Below are 24,785 nucleotides of genomic sequence, written 5' to 3'. Positions count from 1 at the left end.
TTCCTGCGTTTCTGAGCTCTGCCTAGCAGCAGAATTAGAATGGGCAGAATACCATGGGAAAGATGATGCTGAAAGAAGTATTTATTAACTGTCTTACCAGATGCGGAGCGGCAGAAAGCATATCCACTGCAGATCTATCAAAGCAAATTTAACAGAAGGCCATGAATCTGCAGTTTCAGCAGAGCTTCTCTGACTACGTGCTCGAGAGACGTGCTCTTGCTTAAGCGTGTTACCTCTAATGTGGGAGTTATCCCACTGAAATCATTATTTTTCCCTTCCAATTACCCTAACTGAAATTCAGAAAGGTGTTAAGAATCTAAGAGCTTAAGTTTTCAAAGGGGATTAATAGTTTGAGAAGTTTCAGGCTGGGGGGGAAGCCCGAACCTTTAGAGACAAAGTGCATTCTGTCTGGACGTTTGCTCTTTCTTGCAGTGCATGGGGCTGGTTCTGGCAAGTCGCTGGTCACTCAGACACACAGTAGGCCTTGCTTTCAAAAGGTAGAATAAATGTCATGCCCTGTTTAAGAATATGGCAAGTCCCACTGGTCAGTATGTGTGCTTATCTTTGATGATGTGCTTTCAAAGGATCTTGGATAAGAACCAAGAGGAGAGCTTTGAAAATTCACTCGTACAGAATAATTGTATTTATCTTGTCAGTTCTCACTGTGTCATCTTAAAGAAGAATGAATAAGCAGTTGAAATTCTTATGGTAACCTTTCACTGTTCAGTACCAGGAGGTGAGGGGACATGTGCCTTGACAGACATCAGGTATGTCTTGATGGTGGTGGGAGTGCTTTGTTTCGTTTTTAAGCTTGACAGTAGCAGGGGGGAAGAAGTTAAAATGCAATCATTCTGAGTCAGATGGTAAGGCCTAGAAAAACAGATGTGGGGTGTGAGCCATGAGCCAAGATCAACTCCACAGAACTTAACAGATTAGTCCTACAAAAACTGGAAGGGGGAAAAAATGAGCCAGTCAACGGTGTGATGGATGGGAGCAAGGAAATAGCTCAGAACCGTCAAACAACAACTGCATCTGCAGCTCAAAAATGTTAACTTTCTGGTCCCGTTATTTTGCCGTGGATAGGAAATTCTTTCAGTGCTATCTGCCCTAGCCAGCCAAGCTGCCCATATCCAAACAAGCACTGGTTCTCCTGGCATTTCCTTGTTATCATCAGTGTGAATCTGACCACATTCTAGAACCACTTCCCACAGCAAATTATCCATCATTGGACATCTCCTTCCTCAGGTTAGTCAGGTCTTTGCTTTCAAAACCCCATGCTGAAACACTGTCCTTCCAGTGGACTCTTTTAGCTGCTGCTGAACAGCATCCAGGAACATCGTACTGTCCCTCACAGAAGAAAATGTGAGTTCTCTATGAAAGTGACCAATGACAGCTTCAGCTTCTCCATTAGAAGTCTTTGTATTTTGCATCCAGACCTTTGGCTGTCATTGCTGACAGCAAGCTTTCACTGCTATTCGTGGGAAGAAGCCCCAGTCTGAGCACCACACGTTCCTCTACACAGGTCTTGCAAATGTCACTTCTGTTTATTTCTCTTACACATCCACTGAAAGCTCAGAGCAGTTTTTCAAGGCTTCCCACAACCTCAGCCAAGCCAAAGGTTCACTGCCTAATTATCATCAGTAATGAGCCTCTACTTAAACTCTGCTGTCCTTAGATGAATTGACAGCCCATTCCTTCCAAGGGAAGACAACATCCTTGCTTTTAAATGAGATGCCTGTTGCTTGGTCTACCATGTTTGAAGGTTTTCATAGAAGCAATGGAAGATGTTGATGTATTCTCCTATTCCTTCCATGTTTATTTTGCATTAGGACGAGGAAGTAACCACCAAAACTGAAGCTCCGGGTGTGTATCTGTTGTTCTCTCCCTCTGGACATTGGTGCTTTTCTGAGAAGGGCTGGCTGCAGCAGGCCTGTTATCTATGTTTTGGAACTCCCAGGAGCTCTGAGTTTGTTCTAATTTCTTCAGAGGATGGAGGTGCTGAGGAGGAAATTTACAGATATTGTGGAGACAAATCACTTAGCCTCAGCCATAAGTGCAGTCCTGGTTGCTGCATCTTCTGCTAGCTTAGAGGAAGAGAGATCCCTGTAAATCATTTAAGGAAATAGCTGTCAGGGCTCCAGGCTGGAGGCTTAGAATGAGTCTTTCTTGCTCTCTGTGAGCTTTTACTCCATAGGGAGCAGTAGCTAAATCTTGCAATCTAGAAATCCTTTGGGCTTTGTTGTAGTCAGTAAAAACAGGCCTTTGATTGTTTGTCTCCAGACATAAAATAGTCTTCATGAGGTCCTAACCTCCAGTTTTTGGGATTAGATTTCTTTTCCACACCAGAAAACCAGCATCTCCAAACTACGGGAAGCTCATTTGCCATGCTTGCGCTGAGGGCTTATTTTCCTCCACAGTAGCATCCAGCATCTGGCTGAAAAGCATGGCAGATGAGGCTCAGCAGGCTCAGTAAAACCTCTGTGTCCCTCACCAGAACACAAGACAAAAGAACTGCATCTCTAATGAATGGCTCAGACTCATATCTCCCTCTGAGGAGAACCATTACAAAAATATTTCCCAGATATTTGGCTGGGCATCTCATAAAACTATCCAGTTTCATGATGCTAATTTTTCCATTGTCTAGACAGTTGCAAATCCAGACAGAGCACTATCACTACGAGCTTACTGCACACACACACATGCACACAAAAGCCCATTTTTCTGCCCATGGTACTTTCAGGTATGCTGTTACTGATGGGATGCCAAATGGTAAAATTTGGATTTGCTCCAAAGCGTCTGTATAAACCTCTTGGGATCACAGTCCCACACCAGAGCTGGCATTTCATTTAAGCAGCATTGAGCTGTGAAGGTACTCTGAAGGCTGAAGAGAAGGATCTAGCCCCTCTCTGCCTGCCTTCTGCACCCAGAGGAAAAACGAAGAGTGCTCAGGGTGGGAGAGCACTGTGAGCCAAAGCTGGACATCCCTCCTGGGGTGAGAGTCTCCTGCCACAGTGCTGTTTAAAGAACAGAAATGTTCTTTAGCACTGTGCATGCTGGAAATATTCATGGAAAGACATTCTGGAGCTGCAAGCATGTAGATGAGGTCCTGCTAACGTCTGCTGATGGTTAAGTGGTCTGTGGGCATTTGTTCCCTCTGTCTGCCTTGAAATGTTAAGACCTGCAGAGAAAAACAGCATGTACTTGTTCTGTGCATCATGGGTGCCAGCCCACATTCTGAGGCAGGCCGTAGCACTTTCCCCAGATTTTGGCATCATCCATACCTGTATTTATAGCTCCTCTGTGATGCCAAGGGGCAAAAACACAGCAGCAGAGAGTTGTATTTACAAAGTATTCACTTCTGAATGAAGATATTTAGCCAGCATCAGCATTTCCAGTCCTTTTTCTTCTTTATCCTGCAGAGTTCTCTTTCTTCCCAGGGCCACGTGTGCATGTCTTTCCTGAGTCACTGATGTGGGAATACCGTTGCCACTGGCTGGGCTGTACCAGCAGCCCTGATTCTGTGCCCTTTTAGCTGAGAGGCAGACCCTGCTGGAACACCAGGGGCTTGGCTGCAGCTTATCTACAGCTTTTTCAGAGGGCTTATGGAGTCCTTGTGCTCATTGTGTGAATCCTGCTGAGTAGCTCTTGATTGTGCATGGCATTACCAGAGTGAATCCCTATGACTGAAGCAGTAATGTTGCACTACTAATGGGAGTTCAGAACTTGTAGAGTCTGAACAGCAATGACTTTGGTCTTTCCCTGCTGAGGACTCCAGCCAAGCTGTGCGATCTATGTCCTATTGGCTCCAGAAAGCAGACAAAAGGGGAAAAAACTGAAATAACCGCAGTGTGATGGGTCCATCTGATGCCTCAGAGCTATCTGTTACTGCAGCCTGGGAGCTGCATGTGGAGGGAACCTGGTGGGACCTGAGCAGAGCTGAGCTAATGTCCCAGACAGACAGTCCATGTGGGAGTGGAGGAAGAGGAAGAGGGCAGTTGTAGTTCAAAATGTGTGAGCCTTTGCAGTGAAAATGCAGGGAAAGAAGGGCTGGAAAAGTTCTTTCTTCCTCCAAGATAGCTGTGGTCTGTTTCCCAGCTGCACTCTTGCTCTGTCTGCTCTAATCCACATCTTCTCTCCACCAGCTGGATTTGTTTTGCAAATTCAAATCTGATCTCCTTAGTTTGTCCTGAATGTCTTGCTCAATTTTCTCCATCTTTCCACCATGTAACCTTTCCACCAAACCATCCTATCCTTCTGCATCTGAAAAGGGGAGTATTGCACTTCAAGCCATGCTTAAATCTGCCTGAAACCACACTGGCATCCCACTGTAGGCCAGAAACAGAATATCAGGCCTTGTGATTTGAGGGGGTTGTCCTGCCCCAGTCTCAATCTTCCTGTAAGCCCCAGAGGGCTGGAATGGAGTGGAAGGACTTAGTTAACCCAAACTGGCTGTGTTGGAAGGATGTGAACGTGAGCAGTGTTTGACTAACAGGTGCCTAATAAAGGGCATCAGAAAGACAGGTCCAATGAAAGCAAATTCAAGGCTTTTTTAGCAGGTGTGTAGAACCACTGCTGAAAGATCTGTAATAACTGTTTCTACAACTGTGGATGCCCCCAAGGAGAACCCGTCTTGGCAGCAAACTGGCCTTCTGTTTCCTGTCAATTGTAGCTTTGTTTCTTTTGAAGCATCCTGCTGCAAATGAGCAAACACCTGGCTGAGAAAAGATGAATGGGAAACATTGCCTGTGCTAGAAAGTTAACGGCAAACCCCGTGCCAGAAGGAATACTAAACAGGAGATTATTGATATAACTGCTAGTCTCCAGTAGGTTTTCCACGAGGCATGTAGAATCACCTACACCAGTGGCTTTGTCTCCACTGTAGCTGCAAGGGAAGTGGGAGAAATGAGTTGTGCCTTGCCCCAGCCCAGTGCAGGAAGGGTGAATTTGTGTCTGCAAAATTGATCAGTTTCAGCAGACTGGAAAAGGAGCAGACGAGCTGTTGCTGGGCTGTGAACTCTGGGATGGACTGTAGATGTCCAGCAGGATGCTGCTAATCAGCCAGGCCCCTCTCTGAGTCCTAGGGGATGTACTGGGAATTGTGCTCTAGCCTTGGGTCTGATGGCTTCTGCACATCTTGTGAAGAGCCACAGAGCATGGCTGCTGACTACCCGTTTTACATCTGTGACAACGTGCAGATTTATTGGTGTGCTGGAATCTGTGTTATGGTGTTACCACAACCCACACGTGGAGATTTTAGGAGCAATGATGAACGTATGTATTTCTAGCATGAATTAGATCTACAACTGAGTGCAGTTGCAAGTGTCCAGATCTACAAGCAGTGTAACGCAGAGATGGAGGGCAGATGACTGTGCTTGCTCCCTGAGATCTGTCTGTGACATTGTTGTACTAGAGAAGGCAGGGAAACTTCCATAGATGTAAACATCCTACCTCTGGGGGCTTCGCAGAAACCTCATCTGAGACCCCAGCCACTTTCTCCACTCAATCATAAGGAATAGGGAAGGGTGAATCTCACAAGCACAGGCGCCCTGTTGTTTTGAGCATTTGCATACCAGGGGTATTTCTTCTCCATCCTCTCTCCCTGTTCTCCTCTGGCTGCAGATAGCAAAGTGCCTTGTTTCCAGTTTGGCCGTCTGGTTCTTGGAAACCTCCAGCAGACAGCAGACTGCTCTTCCAATGTGCTGTAGAAATGAGTGGGGTGGGAAGGAGGAGAACTATTTCCTTCAGTGAAACTCAATCCTGTTCAACTTAAAAATAGCAGGAAAACAGAATCCTCAGGGACCTGCTGCAAAAGGGTTTGCTGGTTGCCTACTCTCCATCACCCTCCCAGAGCTCCTCATTTGGTAGGAGCCTCTTGAGCACAAACACAGATCTGTTGCCTGAAGTCCTGGAACTGGGCAAAGGAGCTGTGCTCCATGGTGGAGGTCAGCTGTGGGGAGGTGTAATGCACTGTCACAAGTAGCAAAGCCCAGGATTAACTCTTCTCTGTGCAGGGACTCCATGCAGGTTTTTCTGGGCCTTTTATTCTTGCTGGAAATTTTGTTCATACCATTACACAGGAGCCTGAGAGTTCTGGGCATTTTCTGGGATTTTTTGCATGACCTGGTTATCATGAAGCTCCTGTTCCTCTCTAGGGAGGGAAGAATGAAACTTCGGGAGGCAGACGAGATAATGAGGAAGACTGTCTAAGTAATGAGCCAACAACATTGGCAATGGAAGCCCCAGCAGTTCCCCTGTCCCAAGATGCTATCAGCCCTGACATGGCTTGGCCTTCTGACAGACAGGATGAGGGATGTGCCATCCCCTGTCTGTTTCCCACCAGCAGCCTATCAGGGATCGCTTCAGCTCTTGGCTGTGGTCGCTGTTGAAACAGGTAATGGCTCCCAGCAGCAGTGAAGCACCGTGCCTCCCAGCCTTCTTTAACCTGCCTCCAGCCAGGTGGCCTCAGGGTGGGTTGCTGCAGCAGAGTAGCGCTGGTGCTTCCTCATGGCCGTGCTGGGGAGCTGCCGTCCATCTCAGTGACCTTCTTTAGACCTCCCAGGTTCAGGCCGTTAATGATTCACCACTTTTTTTACAATTCCTCCTTCCTGAGTCAGTGATGAATTGCTTCTGGTGCCAACCTAGGGGCTGTGCCGTCGATACGGGTTCAGAGCTTGGCTGAAACAGGACCGCACATCTCTAGGTCAGCAGCCGGCCTTGCTCCTCATGAGCTTGGGGATCTGTGCTTCTGGAGCCAGATTAGTTGTTAGACCCACTGTGCTGGAGCCAATTAACATTACTTGGTACTTTTCCAAAAGCAACCAGGGTTTAGCCTACGAGTTCAGGCCAGCTTCTGCTCTGGGTAATCACATTATGCCTCGCTGCTTGAAATCAGCCTTGAGCTAATGCACTGTACTTTGTACCTTCAACAGGCAGAGTCAGTTACCGCAGCTCAGCTGATGAGCAGTAATTCATTAAGCCTCTGTAACTCAATCACTGCAATCATCTTTCTAATCTTAACGGGGCCAAATATATTCCCACTGTGATGTCACAAGAGTACAAAATTCCTCTTTAAGAAAAAGTATGTCTGGTGTTGCTTAGCCCTGATAAACCTCCAGCACTCTTGCCTACCCAGCATGTTTCCTCAGGCTGGTTCCACCTGTGTAGCCAGAGCAGGATGTGCTTAAGGAAAACAGGTGACTTACATGAATGTGTGTCTCCTTCTTGTACAGGCTTGTGATCAAATGCAATTAAATTATGGTTGCTCAACAAATAACTGCCTTTCAACTGAAGCAACATCACCACTGCATGCATGCTGATGCCTGCTGAACTAATCTAAACCAGCTAGGGCTCCTGAGCCTCTGCTTGGGCAATTGCTGCTGGCGTGTTACTTGTGCTGCTGCTTCTTTCTTCCTCTCTGTCCAAAAGTCACTTTAATTAATTCCTCTCCTGCAGGACTCTTTTAACTGTAATCTTCAGACAGCATTCATTTAATTCCTTTAACCAGCTCATTTTCATCAGCTGCCCTTTCTTTAGCAAATATATACTTGTACCACTGGCATCAACTTTGTGTACTGGTTGAAATAAGTAACCAGTGGCTTTCAAACTAACTTTCATTAAGCTGCTGCAGTACTGCGTGTAGAACAACCTGTATAGATAGGTTGCAGGAAGCCCTGCAGAATGCAAGCAATCCATATCTCTAGCAGAGGAAACATGCATGCCTTGTGGTAGGCCATGCCTCATCTGCATGGAAGGCTTTACAGATAATTGTGTTGGTTTTTTTGGATTTTTTTTCCTTTTCTTTTTAGCTTGGGTGGGAGAAAAAGAAAAACAACAGAGGATAGTTTCCAATAGGGAGGATAAAACAGTACAAATTAAATCCATTCTCTGGCCAGGGTAACAATTGTAATTTCCTGCTATTCCTTGGAAGCTGTACAGCCCAAGAGGGAGATATTTCAAGACCGGTGTGTCAGGGATAGAAATGCATGCATCTGGTTATTTTTAATGGCAGCTCTGTCCCTAATTTTCAGCGCTGGCCTTGATGAAATGCCAGCTGTTTCATTAACCTTCGTCAGCATGGCAAAGGACAAAAGGTGGCTCATGATGTCTGCACCTGAGCTTCTTTTCCCAGCAAGTTGTTGAAGATTCTTAACTGTAGCAGGCAGCACTTTGAGTAGAGAATGGAGAGAAGGGTAGAAGAAAACGCTGTGCCTCCATGAAGATTTGTGTAACAGAGTCCGCACAAGTTTTGTATCTGCAGTCTTCACTACTGCTGTCTGTGAGCTAGAACAAAGTTTCAATCAAGGTAACCATTTTCCTCTATAAGCCAAGAAAAATATTAGGTTTATTTTCAGACCATTAAGAATGGTCTTTCTGAATAGCCCTGCTTTCCTTGCTTCATATGGGCTGCTAAAACAGAAAGAAAAAGCACAATTTCACAACCATGGCAGCTGTGAGCTGCCACATGGGTTAGACCCCGACAAACAGAATCCTAACTGTGCCTTGGAAGAGCTTTCTCAGGGCCTGAGATCTAATCCACGGCCACAGCCAAAGGATTAGTGCTCCAGTGGTAGTGCTGGGCAAAAGGCAGGATTTTTGTTCCATGAGAAATGTGGTGGGCTGGGGGTGGGAAGGGGGAGAAAACACAAAGTCAGATTTCTTCCAAGCTCTGGTTTGTAGTGGTGTCAGCACTAAGGAAGCAGCACAGTGCTGCTCCGGCTCCCTCCTCCCTGCACGTTCTGCTTTGCAGCTACGACCAGTTCCTACCAACCACAGTCACTGTCATGGTTGCTACCTCCTCCCTCCGCTTTTTGCAGAAACACAATCCATCACTGTGAGCCCCGCTCATGAGACAGCAGTCTGAACAATGTGTTCAGTCGGGCTGGTGGCTGCTGGTCATGGGAAGGCTCCTGGTGATGCTGGAGATGTTGTGTTGTTTGGCACAGCCCTCGTGCACCCAGAAGGCTGCTTCCAGCCCCTGGGTTCCAAGTGGTGAAAGACAGAGCTGTTTGGGCTGCAGCCTCAGGAGGTTTGGATTTAGCTTATCGTTGAGATCAGACTCGCTGATCTTAAAATGTCAGCAGTGAGCTATGGAGCAAGAAGAGGGGAAAAAAGAAATCCTTGCCCAAAATTCAGGCAGCGCTAGTAAATGTCAGAGATTTGCACAGAAGGAAGTCTCAGGGCTGGGAGGCGTGCTGACATGTAGGCTTTTGGTGAAAGCATCTCCCCCAGGTCCTCACCATCTTGTCTCATGGACACCGAGGCCTCCCGCTGGGAGCAGCCCAGGGCAGTGCTGAGCTGGCCCAGGGGCTGCCACAGCTTTGTGACCCATTCCAGAACCAGGCGTGTTGAGTGAAGCATTGCTCTGCCAGGCTCCTCACCTCCAAGTTCTGCTCATCAGGACAGGCATCAGATTTTGAAAAGAAAGGGCTTTTTTTTCCAGGCAGCACTCATGACTACTTTAACAGGGGACAAACCGCATTTGCCCTAGGCATTTCCGGCACATACAGAGAATCGTAGAATGGTTTGGGTTGGAAGGAACCTTTAAGATCATCCAGTTCTAACCCCCAGCTGCAGATGGCAGAACTCTTGACACAGGCTCTGGCCATCAGCTGCATGCCACGTTCAGGGAGCATCCCAGGGGCAAGCACAGCACATCTGAGAGCTGAGGGAGGGCCCTGAGCCGGAGCTGTTTCTACTGCTAGACAGAGGGCCTGTAAGAAACAGGGCAAGTATTCTTGAAAAGGAAGCAATCCAAGGCAGGAGAAAGTTAATTACATTAAGACCGGAGATGCTGGAAATACTGATTCTCCAAGCAGTGGTACAACCCTAGCTTCAGCTTCTGGCACATTTAACAGCTAAACTCTCCCAGTCTAGCTGCAAACAGCAGCAGGTCTTTACCTCATAACCAGGTCGGGGTAGATTGAAGGAGGTGTCGTCCATTTAAATGCAGTCACCTGCAGAAGAGAATCTCAGAATCACAGAATGGCCAGGGTTGGAAGGGACCTGGGCTGCCTTGTTCTTGGCACAGACAGAGATAAACAGGCTCGCATCTGGTGTGCCAGATCTGGAAGGGAGCCTGCTGAGATCACTGGAGCCCCACCTGTTTGCACTGTAGCTCAGTGCATCCAGGTCGTATGATTTGCCTTGTCACACTGAAATGGGGACGAGTGTAGAGACAGGTACTGAATTATTAGAAAATCCATTGAGGATAGCAATTGTCTGAAAGCTTGCTTTCCTGCAAAACAGAATTTCTCCTCACCACGGCATTTAGCACATTCAAAGGCAATGCCAACATACAAAAGCCAAGAACTAGAGGCCTGTGATTTGCTTTGCCATCTCTGTGCTACTGCACTTGAGAGAATGTTCCATAAGTTTCATTAAGGTCTGGAACTGTGAGCCAGGTTCTCCAGGACATCCGCTGCAGGCAAGGAGAAAAAGAGAGTTGCTGCTGTTTGCAGTGCCTGGGCCAGGTCCTGGGTTGAGTTTTGAGTGAACCTGGGCCATCTGGGTGGGACCCACTGAAGCTAGCAGGCTGTGTGTGGTTTGGATTCAGGTCCTGGTAAAACTAAGCTGCAGTCTTGAGGAGCACAGCTTGCTCCGTGGGCCTGGAGGAGCCTTTCTGAGTCCAGCGGTACAGCCGAAGGAGAGGTGGTGTGGGAAGTTGGCTGGCTGTTCATTCTACACCAATGCAGAGCACCTGGGCTTCTGTATGAGATGGGATTTAGTCAGAGGGATGGAACATGGCATTGTCTGGAAGCAAAATCCTGAAGCTGCAGCAACAGGGTTTCATCAGAACTAGTATGTTAGGGCAGACAAAGACTTGACAGTAATGCTGGATTATACAAACCATGGCAAGATCCCACCAGAGCATTCTTCAGGGCTCAAACGGCCAGCTGCAAAATGCATCCATTTAGAGAGGGATGTTCGTGGGCAGCCTGTGTGAAAATATGCACATCATCTTGGCTTTGGATCGGCTGGAAGGATGTTTTTCTTGCAGGCTGAGAGCAGCAAAGGTTATTAATCTCTGAAAAAATCTGGGGCACTATGTTGAAGTGGGTTTTCATCAGCCTTGTGCTATTGCGTGTGTATATCTTGGTTTTACTAATGATTCAAATGAAAAGTAGTCAGGAGCAGTGCTTGGAGAAGGAGGTTTTCCTGTATTTATTTTGGATGCATGTCCAGTGGAAAAGTATCTTCCAAAGCATTTTGCTTGGCGACATGGGCTGTTTCGTTTGGAGAACAATTGATGGTGATGATGAGTGGTGTTAGATGTGATCACTGTTCGACAGCTTTTTGACTTGCCTGCAAGTCAGAGCAGCAAATTCCACATGACTGCACACGTGTGCCGAGGAGCAGGCATGGAGACAGTGGCCATGGATGAGCTGCTGGACACGTTCAGTCAGGTCTTTGCCAGACTCTCAGCAGGCACAGCACAGGTTGTTGGTGCGTTGCCTGGCTGTGGTTTGTTCACTGTGCACTCTGTGTTTTGGTGAGGTAGCCCTGGACAAACACTGCCCGACAGTGTGGGTATGCTGCAGAGATCCGTTTAACCTATTGGCACTGTGCATGGTACATGACATAGTTGCTGGAGCAGTCTGCTCCCATTGACTTCCCCAAATGTAATGAGGTAAATCCTAGCTGATGCTATCCTGGCACCCTACTCATGCCTTCCCAGAACAGTTGTACCAGCTGTAGCCCTGGCTACCTCCAGAAGCAAGGATGAGGGGAGTGATATGCTCATACTCATCCTGTCCCCTCGTTCCCTGCACGGGCCATTGGCAGCTCACTGCAGAGGGGCAATAAGGAGGGTTAAATCAGTGAGGGTTAAGCCATTTGTCTGTCTTCATTGCTGAAAAAAGAACAGCCATCTGCCACATTCATTTCCTCCCTTTCTGCAGACTCCTCCAAGCAATTGCCTGCGGTCTCAGTGGCACAAGGAATAAATCCAGTGCAACTTTGCTGAAGTCTTCAGAATTGCTCCCAGGGAGCAGAGCAGGGCCTCCGAGAGTTTCCTAAGCTTCACAGCCATAGCCACAAGGCAAATAAAATGAGATTAACCAATTACAATTAAAATGAGAGAGAACTGCTTTTGACAGTAATTTTGAATTTCCCCTAAAAGCAGTTCCAGCTGTGACCTCTGACTCGTGCAGCGTTCGCCTGAGATCTGCCCCTGGTTGTTTGTTATAACTGACGCTTTCAAGGACATTCGGTCCTGCCTTAGAAGGTTTCCTAGGTGAAAAAAAGAAGTGAAAAATGGAAGAGGAACTAACACAGGGCATCCCTGCAGTGAGGCACAGACATGAGAGACCTTCTGCCAAGCAGACAAGAACAGCCAGGCAATCTCCAGTGGATTAAGTAGGTTAGTGCTTGCATCAAATCCCCCCAGCCCAGTACTGCTATGTTCCTATCATGCAACTGTGAACCCCATTCTGGCATCATTCGTGTTGCCATTGAACAGATCTTTCCCACAGAGAAGCAGGCTGTGCACAGACCTTGCCCTCGCTTTGGGAAGAGAGCAAGGCTGTGTCTACAAGATTGGAGTAAGTATCATCATTCTTATTCAGACATTTTGAAAGGGTTGTTTGTTATGCAGCCGTGCTACACAAACAGCTTTCAACTTACCAATAGCACCCAGTCCTTCCCCACTACTTAATTCCCTCAATTGAGTGGGTATTTTTGACTCACTCCTTGGCCCGTTCTGCCATCCTCCAGCAGAATTTATCCCAGTGCTGTCTGTCCAAAAAACTATCCTGGAGGGGGAGATTTTGGAGGACTGATGAGGGATGAGTAACACAGTGGGGTGTGGATTTTCACCCAAATATCAGCACCCTGCAGCCTTCACTCATCCAAGGTGCTGCTGCTTCTTCCCATGCGGAGCGTGGAACAGATTTCTGCATGGGCTGGTAAGCAAGTAGCCTCTGTTGCTGGTATTGCCCACGTATCTGCAGACACATTCAGTGGCCATGTGAGCCTCCTACACACCGTGTTTCTGCTGGCACAGTGTTTCCGCATTCTGACCAGGAGCTGACACACTTGAACCTTCTCCATCTTGCAGCACAGCTGGATCAGTTTCCCGTGCTGCAAGGAGACAAGGCTGTGAGAACAGTGACTTGAGCCAGTGATCAGGAGTGTAAAAATACATATGAAGTTGCTATTTTTACTCTTCGGGCACAGAAGATGAGAGGGAGAGCAGACAGAGATAAAGAGAAATGTGCAACTCTGAAGGCTGCATTACCTGAGTCAGATAATGGAGTAGGTTATTTGTGCTCTGCCAGATTTGAAAGCCTTCCAGGTGCTGTAGCACTCTGCTGTTGAGGTCAGTACAGCAGTCACCTTTCTTTCTAATTTCCTTTGTCATCAGTAATTTTAAAGGAATGCATTATGCTACAGAGATGAGGTCTGAAAGCAATTTTGGTGACATTAATGCTGTTCTCTATCTCCACACCAGTTACGTTTATTTCGTTCGGAATGATTCAACTTATATTCAGTGCTGTCACACATGGGTGACTTTCAACACCGCTTTGTGTGAACAACAATCTGCCCATACTCAGCACAGTCTGATATCTCTGCATCTGCAAACACCATTGTTTGATTTGTAAGATACCTGGGTTTGCATATGAATTGTTACAGTCCATTTCCTAAAAGCTTCCCAAGATGTACATTTCCCATTCTATCTGAGGGTTTTGTATTGATGCGGCTTTTCCTGCAGTCCTGCCTTGAACTTTGTTGCTATAAATTGAACTGATATCTTCTTGGCCCTCCCAAACTGTGGAGAACAGTGACTGTCCTCCTTGCAAATATTGGAAAACCATTATCGTGTTCCCCTCATTCTTCTCCCTTCTAGACTAAACAAACTCACTTCCTTCCACCTATCATTACAGGTCATGCTTTCAAAACATTTTTATCATTCACTTCATTCTCTGCACACATTCCAGTTAGTCTATTATCTTCCTTAAAATGCACTACCCCAAACTGGACCTAGATTTAACACTGTAGGGATTAAATCTCTCACCTCAGAGTAAATCTCTTACTAGCTTCATTACATCCTGTTTGGAGCTGTGGCCTGTGCAGCCAGACAAGGCATTCCCCAAACGGTTTGTTTTTCCAGCTATGCTCCATTTGGAGATACTCAGACCAAACGTCAGGGCACCATTAGATGTGTTCCTCTTCAGTTCAGAAACCCTCCACTGGAGCTCATCAGGGGGCTCTGCAGGTGTTCCTAGTTTAGTTTTCACAAAGCATATCAGTATGCCTGAAACCAAACCAAGAAAGGATGCATCTCTTAGTTCTCTGCCTGACTTCTCCTATTTGTGGAAAACATATAAAAGGAGGGAAAAATATATCCTGGACAAACTAAACAGCCCCATACCTGCCTCGTAAGATCTTACAGCCCTTCAAAATATTTGCTTAATCTCCCAGTATCTTGGCAGGATACATAGGTATTAGTGCTTGCAGGTGTTCTTATCCATTGATCTCAAAACATTCTCCTCCTTCTTTTAAACATGGGGAGGCTGAGGTGTTTGGAGTCTCAGTTTTCATAGGCAACAAAGATCCCCTGCTCCATTTAAAGTCTATGGAAAATGTGGGTTGCAAGCCAGCTGGAGAATTGAGCTTCAAGTGACACGCTGAGGTCCCACTGAGAGTTAACACACAGTCAGGAGTTGGAGCCCAGGTTTCCAGAGCATAATGAGCAGAACCAGGCTGCCTTCCACTCCATCATATGGACACACTAGCACAGCCACATGCTCAAACCCGTGCTTAATAACCCCCCCAGTCATGGTCGGCGTCACAGCATTCTGGATAGGAGTTGGGTTGATCGCAACTTGCTCACCAACTACAAATCTTCTTGTTCATCTCATATTTGGTTGCAAGCTGCATAGCTGAAAAGCACGTTAAAGAAAACAAATGGCACCTGCACCAACCCTGCCATATACCAGCAGTAAAAGATATTAATAGTTTCCAGGTCTGTATTTCGTAAGTTGGCTTGCCAAAACTCACCTGCCCTGTGTGAAAGAGGGGGCTGCTCAGTGCTGGTCTGTGAACAAAAAGCTGGTCTGTAGAAGACAAATCTGGGGGAATTTTTTAAATTCCAAAAATAGACAGAGGGGGAAATATGCCAGTAAGATGGATCTCATTTCATTTCCCAAATCCCTCTGGTCTCCAGAGTTCATTCTTTGCTCTTAATGTTTCATGCTACGGCTTATTTTAGTCTTCTTAGTGGAAAGTTTAAAGGATTTACTTAAAGGCAAATCTTCAGCTGGCATAAACTGTCACAGCTCTCTTGGCTTCGGTTGCCTTCAGTAGAGGAGCTTCCCTTTAGCATTTAAATTGCTTATTAGAAAGTGGAAAAGCAAGTTGCTTGAAGTCATTTGCAAAGAGAATGGGGAGTATAAAGCTAGGGGCCACAGTATAGATCTCAGATGAGAAACAGCCTTTCTGCCTGGACAGGTGCAAATATAGAGCAGTTGCAGCACACACTGCTTCTCAGATCGCCCTCCACAGCAGCTGTCAGTGCCCCCCAGCAGCACCAAGGGGTCCATAGGGTGTATCTGTGTATCTGCTGAGCAGAAGGGAGGAAGGCTGCAAGCATCTCTTGCAGAGCACTGAATGAGCCAGCCCTGGTGTCAGGTAAATTGGCCACATCCAAATAGTGCTTCATTGTGCCAGGGAGATGTGTGCAGAAACACCAAGGGGGTTGTAATAAATATTTTCCAAACTGCTGATTAATTCTAGGGGGGAGTATGACTTGGAACACACAAACCCACTTGCTACAGCCTCCCAGCCAGCCAGGAAAGTCACTGCTTCAGCCATATGTCTGGGATAGAGGCTCCCTCTTGTATCTGGCAAGTGTCAGTGGCCCATCCAAGAGCCATCTTGCTTTCAAACTCCATCTGCACTGACCTGTTGTGCAGCAACACGGTACTGTCATCACTGCTCAGTTCCCAGCTCATCTCCTTGTACTGTTTTGTGCCTCACTGCATTGTTTTCTTTGTTTTCAAAGGAACTTTGTGTGAATCTATAGCAGAATGGTTCAGAATTATCAGTGATCCCTTCACGAATGCATCCCTCTTCTCTCCTTCAGCATCACTTGACTCTCAGACCGCAGATGTTCAGTTCAGGCACAGCTCTGCTTCTCACTCCTCTCTCCCTGCTCTAGGGGGGCAGTCTTGATAACAACATCCATCTGGGCTTCCACCATGTATGTTGTCTTCCTTCTCTGGTTCCTCTGTCCTGTACCTCCTGACATAAATTTGAACAGTCACAATCCTGACCTCGCTGATTCTCTGCTCAATGGTATAAGCAGGGCTGTTCCGGATTGACACCAGCCTGACTGAGACCAGAGCAAATTGTCAAAGCCCAAAGGATTGAAATGTTTTTTTTTGCCAGTGCCCTGGCTGGATTTGTGTCTCTGTAGGAATGTGTACACTTCCCTTTGCTTTTGCAATGGCACCAGGGTGTTGACGAACTGCAGTGCTGCTATTTATCCCTTAATTACTCCCATGACTCACATTAAAGTAACAATTTTCCATATAAAAAAACACAAGCAGAACTGACACCACTCAAGCTGCCTTTATTTTGAAACACATTTTGTACTTTGGGTTTCAAGGGTGGCAACTCAGGAGACAGCTTTATCCTTCAGGTGTCAAGGTTTGCTGGTCAGAGGAGTGAGACTCACTGGGCACTTTGCTCCAGGCCAGGGAGAAAAGGTTGAGCTGCTGTGCTACAGCCATGTGGGGCTGAGAATCACTGCACATGCTGTGAATTTTGGGGCAGATGAATGCTGAGCACAGCTCCAAACAGGGTGGTTCCTGTCCCCAGTGGTTTTGAGGTGTTCTTAGGACGTGTTCGTCTGCTGATGTTCTTGCCAAGACGCTCCCTCTATTTGGTTTCCGTGCTGCTTTATGTTTTTACATGTCTCAAGATGCTCAAGCAAAGAGAGCAGTACAAGCGCTGCTCCTGGATCTTATCTGGGGATATTTATCCTGTTCTGTGCATTGTGTTAATTACATGTGCCACATCTGGGTGGGATCGTCCCTGCCTGTGTCAGTTTCTTTAAACAACTGATGCAATAATTAGATGGCAGATCTTACTCACATCCTTTGGGCCAGTCTAGCATCCACTCCTATGGGGTCTTCTATGGACTTTGATGGAATCAGTGTCCCTGGAAGCTTTCAAGAATTGTGAAGAAGTGGCTCTGAGGATCATGGTTAGTGGGCATGGTGGGGATGGATGGATGGATGGACTCAGTGATCCCAGTGGTCTTTTCCAGAAACCTTCTGAAGCTCCTCGTATGTGTTTGATACTCGTAAATTTGCATGTATATGGGAGACAGGATCATCTGTAGGGGTCCTCATCTTTTACAAACATTTTTGCCTTGCCTTGGCACTAGACTTGTCAAAAGTTGTTCCAGTTCAGCTGTGGAGCCAAGAGAAATAAGGCAGAGCCTGAGCTGTCTGTTTGATTTCCCCACTGCCATTATTTGCAGAAATTAGGTGTCCTTGGTGATGGTGGCCCAGGCCCTCCCCACTTTGTGAGGCAGGACCACAGATGTGCACATGATTCCTCTGAGCTGTGCCTCAACACTGAAATCATACAAGAAAGGGAGCACCCATGGCAAATCAAATACATCCAGATTTGGGGACATTGCCTCCCTGCACTCTGACCGGACAAAAACCGTCCTTGTGCTGCCCTTTCCCAAGCCGGGGGATTGTAATATAGCTGCAGATGTAGACATGGCAGTGCTCAGAGCACTTTTGCCATTGCACGCTTTAAGAGATTTGATGTAGAGTCTGTTAAACTTGGCTGGTAATGTGCTTAGACTCTGTGCAGATAAAGTTGCCTTGGTGTGATACCTCTGCGCTCCCCTGACACACACTCTTCAGCTTTGCAAAGTGTGGTTTAAAACAAAAATTTTAAAAATGCAACTTTGGCTGTGCAACCTATGCAGGAAATGTGTATAGAAACCGTCTGCGCAGGAAATACCTACAAAGGGAAGCTGGGGGAGGGAGTGAAGCCGGGCAGACCTGGGTTCTTCTCCCAGTCCGTGTGCAGCTTCCCTTCAACTTCTGTTGGTTGTCTTTGTTTTGCTTCCTAGGCCCCACACGTTACAAATGTCCTTAATGAGGGTTTGTCAGCTTTCCACCACACTGGAGCCTTGTCATGGCTCTTCTCCTCCGAAGCAGAAACCTGCAGCCGTGGCTTAAGCCAAACAGAGCCGGAGCTCAGGAAACCACTGGGCTGTTCTGAAAGCCTGCCTCAGAGGAGAGCCCTAGGTTTCTGAGTTGAACTAGGACTGAATCAGCAATATAAGCATTAAGCTGAATCTCTTTCCTTAGAGGCCTTGTCTCTTCATCTCCCCTATTGCTCCCGAGAAGCTGATGAAGTGAGAGTGCCTCATGGCACTGTCTCCCTCACACCACCGGAGCTCACTGCATGGGGATTTTCAGCCTGGGCTGAAAGGGTACAGGGAAGGAAAGAACAGTGATGTCTGAGGAGCACCCACCAGAGAGGGATCAGGACAGGAGCAGACAGGGTAGGAGATGGGCCAGATAGGGGCACACTGGCCATCACCTCCTTTCTGCCCCACACAGGGACAGCTGTTGGTCCAGGGACAGCTGCTGCTTGACTGACTGCAGCACAGTGTCATGGGGCCATTCCCATGGTGGGTACAGCAGGAAAGGACAAATAGAAGCAAAGGAACTACAGGGGAAAAAAAAGTCAAAAAAAAAAAGCAAAGAAACAGAAAACACAATAACTATCTCCCCCGTGAAAATCTTCACAATTCAGTGTCCTGCTGCAGGGTTATTGCCTCGACTCATCTCACGCATTTGCCAGCAGCAGTTTCTGCTTTCAACAAGTGACTTTGAAATATGCCACCATTTCAAGTGGGAAGGCAGAAAGATGGGAACTGCCTTGTTCCCTTTTCTACTCCGGGTTCAACAGAGGGCTGAGACGCAAAGCACAAAGCAGGGTATCTTCACACCTCCACTTGACCTGGGCCATTCAGCCACAGCAGCCAGGCTGCAGCTTCGCCTTGTACATGGAGATGGCTCTGCCAAACACCCTTCACCTCCCAGCTTGCAGAAATAACACCTTCCTCAGTTCTTTTTCCTCGGTTGATCAGTGTGAAGTGACAGCAGCAAGTGGCTGTGCTTTCACAAGTATGGGCTCCAAGGCTGCTCTAGGAAAAGAGCTTAATCACCTCTTGCATGTCTCTTGAATCAGGGACATCTCTCAAGCCCAGCAGCTTCAAAGACACATCCCCTGCACTCTATCAAAACAACATTCAGAAAGCAGCTTGAATTTCTTCCAGCTGGCCTCATGTTACAGAGATCCCTATCAGCACCTGGGAGGAAAGAATTAGCAAGAAAAACAACCGTCTCTTTAAACTGCTGAGAGAAAAAAAAAAAAAAAAAGTCTAAGAAAATGGCCATGTAAAACACAGATTTAGCCCAATAATGTCCAACCAGTGCAATCTTTTCCTTAAATTGTTTGAGGTAGAAAGCAGCCTAATGGTTGGATTTTCTTGTATCAGCCAGAGACTTTGAACACTAATAGCAGAGCTTTACCAAAGCCAGGTGCTCTTGCACAGGTACTGCCTGTATCACCTCCCTCCTGCCATTTGCAGTGAGCTGGGCCCTCCTAGGCAGAGTGCTAACACGGCAGGAGCATGTGCTGTGGAAGCAGAGGTCAGCAGAGCAGACAGCCCAACACACTGGAGTTTCAAAGGCACCCACATGGCTCTCCTTGCCAACCCAGCCAGCCACCGCCAGGGATTTCTTGTGACTCTTTCCTCAGCAAAGCACCACAGTCGCAGACATTTCCCTTTTAGTGGGAGATGAAGCAGTCGGGCTCAGGGTGAGCAGTGGGAGAGCCTGGAACAGTCAGCTCCCTTAGCAGCAGAGCTTCCCACACTCAAAGCTCTCCCCAATCTCCACGGGTCCCTTTTGTTGTGGTTTGCTGAGCCGCTTCCTCCTGCACAGCTGTCCCACACCCTGCCCAACCCTGCAGCCATCCTCAGCATCGCTCCTTTGGTGCACGGACCGACTCACTGGCACACAAACAACTCCTTTGAAAGAACAGATACCCTCCATTTCAAAGAGCAAAGTCTGCAGCTGGGGAAAACTGGCAGAGGACACAAGCTGAATTTGTTTTCGCTTTGTGCTCCCTGTGGTTCCTCGCACAAAGGGAGGAGAGCCCTGCAGCACGAGATGGGGCTTGGGGACCAGAACTTGGTGCCTTTGCATGTTAGAAATCATTTCCGTTAGCAAGCCTTACAAGTGCTGTCTCTGTTGGATCATCAGCGGATACAAGAGTTGCACTCAATGATCCTTATGTGTCCCAACTTGGATTGTTCTGTGATTCTGTGTTTCTGCATTTGGGATCCCACAGTGCTGTTTTTCTGTCTTTCCTAATACTGTCTCCCCTCAATTCAGACTGCTGATGGGCCCAGCTCCGTGCTGGCTCACCTCCAAGGAGGGCATTATATTATGCCATCACTTCTTGTGCTGTTCTCTTATCTGGCAAATTTTCATTATGATTGAGAAAAAATCGCATCCATCATGGTTATTTAGCTATTACTCACAACTGTCTTCCCTCCCTATACCTAAATACAAAGGTGGATAAACACACAGGCAGATACGAGAATGAAAAGAGAATGAGAGAGAAGGAGCAATTCGTGGTGATTACTGACCCAAATCAAGTCAGAAAGGGTGAGGAATTGCACTGAGCTGCACCAATTTACACCTTCTGAGATACTGACTTGCCCTGGCAGTAAAACATTTCTAATTACCTGAACTCAGCATACTGTCTGCTTGGATTTAGTGTGCAGTTAAGGGAAAATTCACAAGATGCAATTAAAGCAGAACTTACAGACTGATGTTTCAGCTTCTGAGAGTCAAAAAGGTGAGCTTGAGCACATGTAACTTCAGAGACAAACCTGATCTTCCCCTCTTGCTGGGAAGATGCACATAACAACAGTGAGTGGGGCTTTCTTCAATTTGCTCTGTCCTGTGTGTATTTAAGATAACCCTTTTTTCCAGAATTTCATTTAGCTACTCATACCACAAACACAAGGACAGGTGGCCACCAGATCCAACTCAATTCTGTATGCTGGATTTCAAGCTCAGAAATTCATCTGGTTCTAGTAAAACATAGTCTGAAACCTGCCTGATGTTTAACCCAACCAGAGAGTTGTATTAAATTTCTAAGCCTTCCCAATCCTCGCAGGAGATTGAGAAGGCATTTTTAGAAAGGAGTTGATTAGGAGTTTAATTATCAGATATAAAAACCCATTCTGTTGCTGAGGTCTCAGTGGAGAACGGCATTTTTAATGGGAGACTCCAATTCTGTTTGTTTCTTCTTGAAATTCAGCGTCCAGACCTCGGCGGTGCATGCTCGGTCATGGCAATTTGAGCTGTTTTCCCATGGCTTCTTCTCATTCCTCTTCTCATCAGATCTCACTGCCATTAGCTGTGCGGTAGCAGGGCTCAGAACCTCAAGCGTGCCCTGTTCTAAGGAGCTGCTGTTGCACAGAGAGGACAAGCAAGCCGTTCTTCAGGGCCAAGGATGATGGAAGAGGACTTTGAGGCTCCACCACCATTTGCACTTCTGCAGAATGGCACGTCCATGGGCGTGCAGGTGTCCAGGAGCATCAGAGCCACAGCAAAGCCACGGCAAAGGCCTCACCCCGTGTCCTCAAATCCTCTGTCCTTGAAGCTGACACGGTGATCATTTCACCCTCTTCAGAAACACCCGGCTATTTTATCCCTCATGCCACAGTCTGTTAGAGTTGTGTATACCGCCGCATCAAACGCTGTTGCTTCTATTTGCATAACTGTGGCATGGGGATGGCTGGCTGGAAACCAAAAACCACTCCAAATGGCACAGAGGCGACAGCCATCTGTGTCTTTTTCACATTCGGTTTCATTGTTTTAGGATCGGATCCAACCGCTGCAACCTACAGTAACTCTAGACTTGTCAAGCCTCGGAGCTCTCCTTATAGCACGATCTGTGGTTTCACTGTGGAGAAGCAAACCTGGAAAAAAAAACTTGTTGGACTGAATCAGAAGTATTTTAGTTAGTGCAGCAGGGGCTGCCAGTGGTGAAAATAGCACTCCAGAGCATGAATGAACGGAATGGTGTTCCCTTCTGCGCACGTCAGACAATTTGAGCCTCACTCAGCGTTACGGGTGTGCTGGGCAGTGTTCTCTCGAGATGTATTTCCATTGCCACGTCATAAATATAAATGTTCTTTATGAGATACCCGTGGACAGAAGGAATCTAGTGTTTGCTAAAGGTTTTCTTGATGATGTGCATTGAAAGCCTTCCTGTTTGGCATTAATTAACACAATGTACTATGTTGCAATTTTCCAGCACAGACTTATCCAGACTCCTGCTAGGAATTGGAATTGGCATCGAGCAACACCCACGCCTCCACCCAGACCAGAACCCACCAAGATGTCTCTCCCTCAGATGAAGCTCATGTGTCACTCACAACCCATGGCAGAGGACATGCAGGGGCTTGGAGCAGGTACAATTTTTGTCAGTACAAAACCAAGCCATTTCTAACAGACCTGAGACTGGGACCTTCAAGAGGAGCTCTCCCTTGTGTCCCCAGTGCCCAGTGCCTTTGGCTGGGGGCAGTGATACCCTCTTGGTTTGGTGTGTGCTGTGGTATTTCTGATGGCTAGATTCTGCCCTTGCTAACAGCCAAGAGAGAAGGGGATATGTGTGATTTTCCTGCTTGCTTTATCCTTTCTAGAACATCTAGCTATGTCTGAAAAGCATTTGCGGTCAGCCCCAAGCTGCAGGGATAATTTTATGTTGTGCCAACCAAACTGCCAAATGGTGAAAACTTTTGACTCGTGTGTCAGTATTGTTTCAGAGAGCACACCTTAACATAGCTGAATAGCCTCTAAACTACCCAACTTTCTCCTTCTGCTCAGACATCCCACCACAGTTAGGCTGAACCATTCCTTGGCTCCCAAGCTCCCTGTATCGGCCTGAGGGTGATTCTCCCACTGACTCTGGTGCACTCAGCCCTTCCCAGCACCACGCTTTCTGCATCCTCAGGGCTGTTACAGACAGGTCTCTGTGTACCCGTTCATCTTTTTTACACCAGCAGCCTTCCTTCGCATCCATTTCTTTTTTAACACAGAAATACATTTGTTGCAAATAGATGCCAGCAGCTCTCAGTGCCAAGAAGATTCAGTGCTCCTTCTGCTTGCTCTGTTTTCCAGTGAACTGTATCAATTTTTGCTTGTTTCCCCATGACCTTTGGAGCCCATTCAAAGGCATCTTCCTTTTGCTTTGCTTTAAGTTCAATCCCATGCATGTTGCCAGCTGATTTGTTGCCTGTTTTCACACGTCGCCAGCAAATCACCACCTCTTCATATTGTTTAGACAGTCATCAAATGTAGGCCTGCCAGCAGTCTTTGTTAATGGAATAGGAAGTCTTGGTACCTCTCACTCATGTGGCCTGAAAGGAACCAGAAAGCTGTTTGATTCCAGCTGACAAATCTTTAAAGTCCAGTGTGGGACTTTCATGGCCAGAGTAGGGTCACTGAACAAAGACTTTTGGTCTGCTGATATGGATCCAAGTTCTGCCTATCTGTCTCCTGATACAGATCGTGCTTCAGCAGGCTGGAATTTTGTCCTTCAAATTGTGCCAGAGGTTTGGCTTGTGCTAGCTTTGGCTGGAGACAGCTTGTATCGTGGAGCCGGGTGGGTCTTTCCAGCTCCTCTCCTAAGCTGGTCCCAGTTACAGGCAGGTGGGATCGCTGGAAGGTGAGGGGGCTGGTGGCTTGTAGCTCCGTCTATCCTTGCAGCATCAGATCAGCAAGAGCCAGGGTGGACATAGGAGCTCCAGGTAGGGTGCAAAGACCACAGAGCATGCTCAGCTCCAGCACCACACAGCCTGCAAAGTGCTGTTCCCATGCTTGGAAGGCTCCGCCATTTTCACATACTCCTCAGAGAAATATATTAAGGCTGGTTTGTGGTACAGATTAGTTGAATACTGATTGATCCAGGTGGCTCGGTTAAAAGCAAGATTTCTTGTGATTCAAGACTAATTATTTCCTTCCAGAGGACAGTTGGAATGGGAAGATGTAGCATGGTTAACCAAAATCCAGACTCATTTGGGCTCCTTGGGCATCTCCTACTGCATCATTCGGGACCTGAGGTATGTATTTATTTCTGGGAGCACAAACATGGTGCAAAATTATTCAGGCTGTATTTTCTGCATATGGTACATTGAATCCCTAGAGGAAATGGTTTAAAGAGGCATGCTTAGTGGTCAGATAGGACCGATAGTTTTACATAGCACAGTGGGTGCAGTGTACTTCAAAGGTTCCCTGCACCTTTAGGGCTTTCCACTGAGGTTCCTCTTTTTTTTTGGGTACCTTCCCACAAATCACCAGCCATGCAATAGAAAGCTTTACTCAAGCTCAGCAGCAGCACTTGCCGAGGCTTTGCATGTTGCACTGAGATCTGCTCTGCTACCAGCATCCTTGATGCCAAGTCCACCCACATGGCCTCCTGCCACCCAAGGAATGAATTGTGGTGACACCACAGCTGGGGGCTGCAGACAGGAGAGGACAGCCATCACATGGCCCAGGGAACACAGCACAGCCCACCCCCACATTTACAGCGTGCTGCAGGCACATCTCAAGCTCCTTGTGAAAGGCCAAGGAAAAAGGTGCCACCAGACCCTGGGGCCAGAAGGCCAGGCCCATCTCTTGCTATTCCAGTGCCCACATGTGGCCAAGTTCTGAATCTTCTCTTCT

General features: G+C 47.2%; 1 protein-coding gene across 12 annotated transcripts in view; it reads left to right on the top strand.

Annotated features, from left to right (window-relative positions):
- Positions 1 to 24,785, top strand: part of CCDC92 (coiled-coil domain containing 92) — a 107,564-nt gene that overhangs the window by 67,276 nt on the left and 15,503 nt on the right. For 11 of the 12 annotated variants that reach the window (XR_008208646.1, XM_052691059.1, XM_052691051.1 and 8 more), the window contains 2 exons: positions 22,375 to 22,531; positions 24,086 to 24,181. The gene's annotated coding sequence lies outside the window, so the exon portion shown is untranslated. Of the gene's footprint in view, positions 1 to 7,067; positions 7,194 to 22,374; positions 22,532 to 24,085; positions 24,182 to 24,785 lie in introns of those variants that run through there. The other variant, XM_052691060.1, reaches the window with a different exon arrangement.

Source organism: Tympanuchus pallidicinctus, unplaced genomic scaffold (genome assembly GCF_026119805.1).
Source record: "Tympanuchus pallidicinctus isolate F22 unplaced genomic scaffold, pur_lepc_1.0 scaffold28, whole genome shotgun sequence".
NCBI lineage: Eukaryota > Metazoa > Chordata > Aves > Galliformes > Phasianidae > Tympanuchus > Tympanuchus pallidicinctus.
The sequence above is the reverse complement of the archived record's forward strand: the minus strand, read 5'-3'. Positions and strand labels throughout refer to the sequence as shown.